The sequence below is a fragment of the Erythranthe guttata genome, chromosome 6 (assembly GCF_056151865.1).
Source record: "Erythranthe guttata isolate IM_541 chromosome 6, IM_541, whole genome shotgun sequence".
Taxonomy (NCBI): domain Eukaryota; kingdom Viridiplantae; phylum Streptophyta; class Magnoliopsida; order Lamiales; family Phrymaceae; genus Erythranthe; species Erythranthe guttata.
In genome coordinates this window covers 7,979,297-7,990,563 of record NC_142538.1, presented here as the reverse complement: position 1 = coordinate 7,990,563, position 11,267 = coordinate 7,979,297, and the positions used below count along the sequence as shown (strand labels likewise).

General features: G+C 31.7%; 1 long non-coding RNA gene across 1 annotated transcript; it reads right to left on the bottom strand.

Annotated features, from left to right (window-relative positions):
* Positions 1 to 3,190: 3,190 nt before the first annotated feature.
* LOC105960336 (uncharacterized) lies at positions 3,191 to 6,461 on the bottom strand. Its single transcript, XR_001173007.2, has 2 exons — positions 6,139 to 6,461; positions 3,191 to 3,520 (listed from the first exon to the last, which is right to left on the bottom strand). It is a non-coding gene; the product is annotated as an uncharacterized LOC105960336 (long non-coding RNA).
* Between the last annotated feature and the right edge of the window lie 4,806 nt (positions 6,462 to 11,267).

Sequence of the window (11,267 nt, the reverse complement as noted above, 5' to 3'; positions counted from 1 at the left end):
TAAAATTGTACTTACCAAAATAAGAAGTTGTTCAGGAGTTTCCTTTCCAGTAAAGTGTTCTTACGTATCTCCCTACTCGCCAATGGTTGGCTTAATTTCCTTGAATGTATCAATGCCCATATAGGCTTTCTAAGTATCAACCACAATAGGATATTTGCTAAATTTTTTAAACTATAATATTAAATTATAAAGTAAGTAGAAGGCATTATAAATTTAACGAAATTTAAATTACAAATTAAATCACTTACATGTTTGTGGGACCAACTACTGATACTAGTTCAATCCTAATGATGGTATGTCGAGACTTTCTTTCACGAGTCCTTGCATTTATTGAATTTGGACTGTGAAATAAAACACAAATTAATACACTTTAAGCATATATTTATATAAAAGCGGTCAATAACTAAAAAGTATAGAATTTACCTACCCGTCACCCCCCTGAAGTAGACATAGAATATAATGATCACATAGTTTATGCCACATTACATTTGAGCAGTTGCAAGGTTTGACGCTTGATCAAAAAAGGTCTTCCATTTTCTAGTTTTGTGATATTTCCGACGAGTATTGGCAGTCTCATTAAATCATTTCTTTATAGACTCGTTATCAGGGAGTTTCCAAGTATCCTAAGAAGCATAAAGTTTCCATTAATTTACAATAAAACAATATAGATAATTGAATAAAATAGAAGAAATTTAACTTTCAAATACCTTGAACATTAAACACATACTCTCAACACGGCCCTTTTTTTGTGCTTAAGACATGGAATACATGGATCAAAATTGTCACAAAGAGAAACCTCATTTGTAATTGCCACCGCCAACTTGCACCTTCCACGCCCCACAGGAACACCATTATCGTCGAAATCCAGTTCAACTATGCCATCACCACTTGTAGACTTAACAGGAATATTTTGCTCCGACATCACTCACCTGGGAAAGAAAATAAGATATACATAGATACAAATAAAGTGAAGACAATACTTATTATAGGAAAAATAGAATTTGAGAAGGAGATAAATAAGACGTAATAGAAACCCCCATTGCTTATGGGTTGATTATCATTGATTATAAATAGTGAAATATTAGAAGGTAATAGAGTTTAATTAGGTAACTAAATCATAACTAATTTAGGTAACTGAATCATACTAGAATCCTAATATTACAAGAGTTCTATAATATAATATACTCTAACATGCTCCCACAGTCAAAATGTGACGAACGTTATGATTGGACAATCACTTGCTAACAAGCTCACGCGGTCGGAACGAATAAACACGAAACGTAAAGACTGGACAAGAAGCCGCGAAACACAGGGCAAGAGAAATCCTCTGCAGAAATATCTGCCCAATTGATAAAAAAAAAATTAATAATAACTTTTTTTTTTTGTTTTTCTGAGGGAGAGAAGAGATGATATGCACGAGAAAAAGAGAGATATGAGAGGAGGAAGAAGAATAATTAAAAGAATGATAGAGAAAAAACGAGAGATAAGAGAGATTAACCGACTATGACAATGGAGTGGGACTCTTGTCACGTGAAGAAGAAGATGTCAGAAAAAAATATATAAGTTAAAAGAGAAGAGTACCACCACCAGGGGAGAGAGAAAATTGAAAATTAAGACGTAATAAAAAGAATAGAATTGGAGAAAGGGAGAACTAAGACGTAATAGTTCTACCCCATTGAGTTATGGGTTGATTTGCATTGAATATACTTTGATGAAGACCGCCTTGAATTTGATGAAGAACTACTTGAATATTGTAGAGAGAAATTTCTCCTACGGTTTTTCTTCTTCTTGAGTTCTCTCCTTGAATTGTGTAGGGAGGGTCCCTATTTATGTGGTAGAATAAGGTTCCTACATAAAGTCTTCTTGATGACGTGGCGCGATTTAATTGGCCTTTATTAAATTGATATTTATCTCTTATAACTTCGAAGAGAAGAAACAATCCTATTGGCCAATAATTAATTGATATTTATCTCCATGACTTGTCTTACAAGACAAGATATAATTTAATTTAGACAAAATTTAATTGGATAATTTAATTAATCAATTAATTAATTTTATGCGTCTAAAATGGCGTTGACTTTTTTTTCTTCGATTTATTTTATTTTCACGCCGTTGACTGATCAACAAAGTAAGATTATTGTGAATACAATACAATAATCTTATTGTCTTACATAATAATACTAATGTGTTCACAATAAGATTAAATATTTTTATCTTTTTTTTTAGCAATTTTTATTTTGAAAACAATCAACATTGTAATATTATAGTGCAAGCAGTAATATTACAGTGTGAGATAGTAATACTGCATGCCAAAACAATAATAATAATATTACACAGTAAAATATTGTGTTAACAACAATATTACTATCTGAAACAATAATATTGCATGCATAGACATTAATATTAGTGTGTTAACAATATTAGTATTGTTTGAGACAGTAATATTCTTAACAATAATATTCAACAATATTACTAAGTAACATCAATATTCATGTCTGAGACAGTAATATTACAATCCAATACACTAACGTTATTGTTAAGACAATAATATTATTTTGTTAACAATAGTATTAGTTTATGGCGGTCGGAAAAAAAAAAAATCAACGCCGGAGATCGGCGGTTAATGGCTACAACTTCAGATTTTTATTTTCAAAATTCCAAAACAAAAGGTCAACATTAGAGATCGGTGGTCAACAACAGCTGACCGGCGATGACGATCAAAATTGAATTAGGTGTAAAAATTGGTTAATTAGTAAAATTTGGGCTAAATTAGGTTTAAGTCGTGAAATTGTGGTGAATTAGAGTTTCAAGTAGTTAACGATAATTTTGGTATATATGAGAGAATTTTCTTTAGTTGCATGTAAGTGTTGATTGGTGGATATATCTGCAAGACAAAAGTTGGATGTCACATTTTTAATGAAGTGCTCTTGTCATAGTTTAACGCAACTCGTTTGGGCTACCTTATAAATCTAGAGATCTTTGGAGCCATTTCACATTGGGCATGTGCATCGTGCACCAGCAAAATGTGTAGGAGGAGGTGCCCTCGGCGTTAGCACTCCAAGGCCCAAGTTAGAAGATCTCAAAGAATCATAGTCAAATATGTAACACCCTCCATGAATATTAGTTAAAGAAGAAATATTTTAGTGGTCTTTAAAAATTTCTAATCGATTTGAACCTTGAGAAACCCAAATTTTGAATTTTAAAAGTGTTTCTCCTTAAAATATAACCCACAAATCAAAGTTACGATTTTCATAAAGAGTGCTACTTAAACATCATCGGGGTTTGAAAAGAAAACTTGTAAGACAGCGGAAGGAAAATAAACTTGATTTAAATACCCCCGTTTAATAGACTGGATTCCTAAATCAGAGTAAAATAAAAATCTCCATTTTTACATAAGACCTTTTTATAGACGAAAGTGAAAACATGGATCTTTTAGGAAATCCGGGTAAGACGTGCAAGGCCGCAAGGTTCGTGATTCCTCAAACTCCGCTCCGCTGCGCACTCTGATTACTTCGAGAACCTGAAAAAGGGAAAGTCGCATAAAGCGTGAGCCCAACCACTGGCTCAGTAAGAACATGGGCCTGACGATACTCACGCCTTTCTCAACGTGTCTCTCACGTCCTATAAGGGTCCTAAAGTCCTCGTCTCTATGTTCTTTTGTATAGGGATAAGCCTAAAGCTTTTACTATATCTTCTATATTCAATTTATTCAATCACATACATGGAAGCACATAACATCACATACGAATACAATACTTTTATTCTTCAAAACTAAGAACCACGAAGGAATATTATCATAACACATAGTCGAACATATAGTAGCTCAACACATATAGACATATAATGTTGTTTACCTCAATCTCGGTATATTGGACACACAGTCCTCTTTCGTATTATACGGATATAAAATCCTTATATTGCTCGCGGACATAAAGTCCTTTTAGTATCAATTTAACACTTTACGCATATAAATGAAATGCAACAGGATCCTTATCAGAATCCCAACGTGACTATCTAAACATCAGGTAATATACGACAACACACGGGTCACAAAAGCACATAATTTGCACACAAATCACTTTAATATTTTTCACTTTATCGGATCCGTGGAAAATTAATTTATGTACTCAAGCAATAAACTATAAAGCGTTTCGAGCCCGTTCTGTTTAAACCACGTATTTCATCCTAGTTGGATACCGGCCTACCGTATCCCGTTTATTCACTAAGCACTAACTTTTGTGCCTAGCAATAAACTATACAGCGTTTCGATCCCGTTTCTATTGTGGAACAAACCACTCCTTTTGAACTTTTATTGGATACCGGTCCACCGTATCCGATGTTTATTCTGCCAAGTATTTCGTTAATTTTTCATACTTTCAAGAGAATACGTAATATACTTGAGACCTTAATCAATAGTTTAAAAAATCGTTTTCGTTTACCATAAAATCATGAAAAAATTTCGTTTCTCGTTTACAATAAAAAAATCGTGAAAAACACATTTTTCGTTTTCACTAAAAATCGTAAAAAAATAAAATATCCATTTTCGGTTACCGGATCCGTGAAAAATTAATTTCCATACCTGGCCAATAAACTGTTACGAGCCCGTTTCTTTAGTGGGATCAAACCACTCTTTAACAATATCTGGATACCGGCCCACCGTATCCCGTTTATTCACTCAAGCATTCCATTAATTTTCCAAACTTTCAAAAATATGGGCTATGCATGGACATGAATGCTAAGACCAAAATGCTCTTACCGTTTAATCACCACAAATAACACACAAATATGTCACAATAAAATAACACAAAGATTTACTAACCAAATACTATCACATAGACTAATTAAGTCACACATATGGTACAAATATATACACGGCTGTACACACACACACGGCAATGATATCAAATCAAGCGTAGCACAATAAATACGAATCACGTAAAGATTATTGTTCATCCACACACACACATATAGCTGTACACACCCCCACATATATTTATAATAGTATATTTTATATTTACATAAACCATGGATCGGAGTTTTTTTTACTCGACGACCACGTAGGTTGCTATAGAGGTAGTATACATATATATAAGCCATGGATCGGGAATTATTCCTACGACCACGCAGGCTAGGATATATAATATATATTCGTATATATAAAGTATGACATATAGTATATACTATATAGCATTAACGAGTATAATTAACCAATAAGTTCACAAGTAATCTCAACCATTTCCAATACTTACCCACGCACGGCACACACGTAGTGATCTCAAACCAACATACTAAATCAATCAAAACATATAGATAGTAGCACATAATGACTTAAATGAATAGTTCATGACCATAACTATAATTAAATTAAACTTATCCTATTAGCTAAATATTAGCTTAGTTCTTCTATTAACTAACGATCAAAATTTTAAATCCATGCTTCTAAACATACTTTGTAGTTCAAAATAGTTTATTTTAGAGAATCGGACAGTTTCGGTATTTCAACTTTGAAAATTCATATCTCTTAGCACCTAGATCTAAAACACCTGAAAATTTCACACGATGTTCATCTATAAGTATATTCTACCTGGGTAAAACATTTTATCAAGAGTCTTAACAGTTTAAGAGAAATAATTAATTTAGTGCAGTCACACAGTCAAATTTCCAGAATAGAGCAATCAACTTTAAAATTACCAAATAATTCATACCTTTAACCAAGCACTGTGAAATTTTGCAGAGAAGACGTTTAACAAGTCTTTAATCATATCCAAGTAAATAACGCAAGTCAAATTAGTATAAATTCATGTTAAACACATAATTCATAAATGACTCAGAAACTGTGCAGTTTCAGAAAATGGTTCATAACTTACTCAATATAAATCCGATTTATGTATAATTTATATCAAAATGAAGCTAACCGAAATATCTAGACTACCATGAAATTTCATAATTTTATCTCAGGGATTACCCGATCAGACATGCAATACAAACAGAGGCTACGAAACTGAAATTCAATTAGTACTCATCAAGAACTTTATCTTCTAAAGCCCAAACTTAAAACCACAAACATATAATTCATTAAGACACATATAATTCATATTAATTAGGTTATTATTTCAGTAAAGACCAAGAATCCCTTACCCATGAAAATCAAAGGCTAAGGAAGAGAAGAAACCAAGAATCCATGGAGTTTTTGCTTGGAAATCTTTGGGCTTGCCATGGTTGTTATTGGAGAGTTTTGGAGCTGAGTTTTGAGAGATTATATGGTTATTTCTTTGAGTGTATTTGGGAATCTCGAATTTAGGGAGAGAGAGGCATTTAGAGAGGATTTTAGAAGAGAAAAATAGGGACTTTTATAAAGAATCTTGAAGGTTTTGAAGTGGAAGATGAATTCTTCCATTTGGGGAGTGTTTGGACGAGATGGAGGGGAGAGAATGAGAGATTTTGGCAGGTGTTTGTGTGCTGAAAATGGTGAAGATGAAGAGGCTATTTATAGGAGAGTAGAGGGACTTACTCGCAATATTGGAAACAAGGGGGTGTAGATTGTAATTAGGGGAACATGGACACTTGTAAACACATCACAACAAGCATTATACACTTGGCATACTCAACACAAACACACGGCCCTTTCATAACACACAAGCACATGCACACACAAAATTTATATCTATATGTATTCATATATATAATATTAAAATAATAGGAAGGGGAAATTGGGAGGATATTCCTCATGTATTCACGAGAGAGAGAGAGATAGACTTTTATGACATGTATGTCACGTACATCCACATAATTATGCACATAGAACATACATACATATATATACAAACACAAATAAATTCTTACATATATAAGCAAGCACATATAATATATTCAAGCATATATCACACATTCATAATCAATCACATGTCATATATTATATATTAGCATAGGATATATATATATATATGCATGTATTAGAAATGAATAATGTAATTCACTTAATACATGTAGTTTATAAAATAGATATATATGTCACATAATTGAAAATCACGCAATCAATTATTTAAATAAAACCATGGCGTCTACTTCTAAAAATACTATAATGTATCTAAATCACATAAATTACTACTTGATTCATGAGATGCAAGTATATTCGTATTTATTTTATTTTAAATATAATCCTCTATAAATGCTTATGAAAATGTGGGGTGTTACAAAATATCACAGAGAGTAAGTGTTACGAGAGGAAATAGTTAAAAAATGTAACAAAATATGCGGTTTAAAGGGGGAAATCAGTTGTTCAATTAATTAATTAATTAATTTATTATATTTATTAATATTATTTATTTTAAGAGAAAAAATCGTGAATAGGTCTGAACCGGCTCAAAATCGTCAGTGCATCGATTCAAAAACTAGCCTTGAACCATCCACTACACATGTTAGTTATGGTTCATATATTTAAGCTTCAAGAACCGGCGGTTTCGAACCGTGATCTAGTTGTTTCGAACTATGAATTGATGTTTTCGAACGGTGCTCCAAGTGCTTCGAACTGTTAACCGACGGTTTCGAATATATAGTTTTGTCTATGCGTGATTATATAAGTGTATAAATATATCGGACGTTAAAGTAAATTCATTTACTCTCTCACAAGTGAAGTACTCGAGAAAGAATTCATTTTTTATTTTTATTTTTTTCCTCGTTAGTCCAAGTTTCTAACACATTGATGAAATGCAAGATAAAAATTCATCATTCTTCATTCATGTGTTTCATCAATTTAACATCTTCCCATTGTATTGGGTTGTCGCCTCCGATAGATTTCATTCTAACTTCCATTGGCTGAGATGAGAAACTATGGGTCAAATTGGGGACCGAAAAGGGGGACCGAAAAGTTAAAGGCCTGAAGGAATTAGTGCAGTTCAACTTAGGGGAAGACATACAAAATGGGATTGTGGCGTGATTGAGGGGGTACTGCATCAATGTTTTTACTGCAAAAAATATGTTGAATAAGGAAGAAATGAAATTCACATTTGTGTAATGATTTTCGATTGGAAACAAAAATGTGTAGAGGATTTATAGAGAAAGATCATTTTACGAGTTCTAACCACCTCCATGAACCTGAAAAAAGTTGAGAACAGTCTTCTCTACACTACTAACTTTTCTTTTTTTCTACTTTGAAACTTCATAATTATAATTCTGGTTTGAAGCAAGGACGAAAGAATGAGAGAAATAGAAATATTCCTTTTTGCTTCTGAATTAAAGAGGAAATCTTTGGAGACAGTATTACGCGTGGAGCGTACTCTGTAGGATATTTCTAGCGTCAGATAGCTCAAAAATTAGTTGAGGTCAGATATCCCTAAATTATCATTCATTTTAAATAGATTATATATGAACCGTTGATTCAAAAAGTGATTTTGTGTTCCCTAAAAAAATGAATAAAATAATAATTTGAGCAATTACGCATCTATTCTTTTCTCTTAAAATTATCTATTACATTAAAATAAAATATTCTAATATGGAATAGTCTGATTTACCCTCAAACAAGAAACATTTCATAAAACCAAGTGTACCAATTATTAAATAATTGAATTAAAGAAAGAAAATCCTTATAAAAAAATGTTGAACCACGATTCTTTACATTTTTCAAAATTTAATATATTACATTTGTTAATATTTAATTAACATTATTTAATAATAATGAATATTGAAAATTAATAATTTATAGTGGAGATTATATTGAATATATTAATTAATAATAGATGTTTGGGAGTACTGAACCACGATTCTTTATATTTTTTTTAAATTTAATATATTGTTATGAAATATTTTATGTGGATGTCCAAATGAAGAGACACCATCACATGAAATGTCAACAACATTTAGCATGTATATTTAAAGGATTTTAAGTCCCTTTAATCTTGTTGTAACTCATGACCTTATAGTGGAACGAGGTGCCAGAACATGAGCTCGAAGGTAAGTTGATTATGAATACACGATACAACATCACACAACCTTACAATGTATTAAACTCCAATTTTTTATCGCAGATTAAAAGCTGTAAATACAATAATGATTCTTGTTAAAATGACATGTTTACTTTATGATATAAAAGTTAGCGGTGGGCGGGCTATCGTTGTCAATTTGTTGGATTCGTTAAGAAACATTAGCTTGATTCTAGGTTGTCTTAGTCGATGTTCCATATCAAGGAAACTAAATGCATGAATTATGCTAACTTTTCTTTCCCTAATCTCTTAAAACACGGCACTAAGTATTCTAATGCGACGAACATAAACATGTCGGTTAATCGGTTGTTGTATGTTGTAGCATCATATCTTGTGACATACGAGTGTGTTTTTCCTTTTGTTTAGGGAGGTTAAGTATTACTTCATAAAACAATTTTACATGCATATTTTTTTTCTTCTTTTTTTTTAATAGGAATTATGCATTATTATTAATTTTAATGGTAAGTTACATTATCACAAGACAATATAAGCTAGGCCTCTGTACATTAGATGTCTGGGACTGGTCCAATTTTGTTTCTTGATTATATTATTATTGAATATATTAAGTAAAGACTTGTATTGAATTGCATTGTAGTAATGTACATTGTCTTCATAGCATATATATATATATATATATATATATATATCCTTATATTTAAAGGATATGTATAGTACTATATATATGGCACTATGTAATGTGCTTTGGACACACTTGAAGAGATGGAATAACATATTACACATTCTCCCTACTTTCTTCTCTACTTCTTCTATATTCTTTATTAATTTCTCAACATATATTACATTTGTTAATATTTAATTAACATTATTTAATAATATTAACCTATTTATATCGATTAAATCATTTTACACTGAAATATTATATTATATATATTTATTGCTAGATATTGAATAAATGTTTGCTTTGTCCTAGTAGTTGGTACTACCGTTTCCTTGTAATAGCCCAAGTTTGACTCTTAATTAAAGTATTTTTGGTCAAAACTGACCAATTAAATCTGAGTCTCTGGATTGGGTCCTTGGGCCGGGTCCAACGGGTTGACCAGTCGGGGTGGGTCTGGATCACCGGTCAACGGAGCGGTCGTCGGGTTTGGGCCAGATCCGGTGCTCCCTTTAAAATTTGTAAAGGGCGTTGTCTTCAATTTTTTTATTATTTTTATTTTTATTTTTTAATAACTATTTAAATTGAGAGAGGTGGCGATTTGGTAACTTCAGAGCTTAGATCAAACAATGTTAATGTCAAATGTCTGACAACTAACAACGAGAGCCACACATTGAGATTATTCTTCAAGTGCATGGGGCAAATCGATGCAATCGGGAGTAGAAGGGGGTAAAGTGATACGGAACCAAAGTACATGGGGGAAAGTGTAATTTACCCATTTGTAAAAGAAGATACTAAGGGTAATAAAGACGTTTTAATAAGCATTATTACTTTTTGTTTTTTAATATGAAATTTAAAATAATAAGGATATTTAGGTCAATACATAATGAAAATTAAAATATTATTTTATTTTGGACACATGTCGATCAATGAGACCCTAACTGACCTTGGACAAAAATTAGCGTTCGGACGCTAGAAAGACCCTACTATGTATATATCGTATATATAAGCCTCCCTAAAGGTGGGACATACATTAACACTCCTTAAACAAAAAGTGCTCTTGTGCTTCATGTATATACAGTATACACCCTAAAATTTGATCTACATGTATTAAACTATATCATAAATATATTTTGATCTTAATTAATATAATTTTCTTATTAATTTAAATTTAAATATTATGTTATCTTAATTATTTATACCATTTTATCACAATTATGTTATTACTGTATACATCTGGCTAATTTTTAGCATCCTATTAGTATGAAAAATATTCATCCAACAAAGCTAATATTTTTTTGAATATTTTATAAATGTTGAGAAACTAATAAAAAATATACAAAAAGTTGAGAACAAGGTAGGGAGAATATGTAATATGTCATTTCATATCTTCAAGTGTACAAATACATTACATGGTGATCTATATATAGCACTAGAAAGACCTCTCAAAGGTCATGAGTTACAAGACCATAATGGGATCATCAATAGGTATTATGGTGTGATAATGGTGGGATTGATGATGGTTGATGATGGTGAGTAATGATTGTCATCCACACCCTTATAAGAATTCATAACACTACCCCTTGGATGTCCACCATCTATGGAATATGCCTCGTTAAAAACATTGTTGCGAAAAATCATTTGGACAAAACCTAATCGAAGGAGAAAAGAGT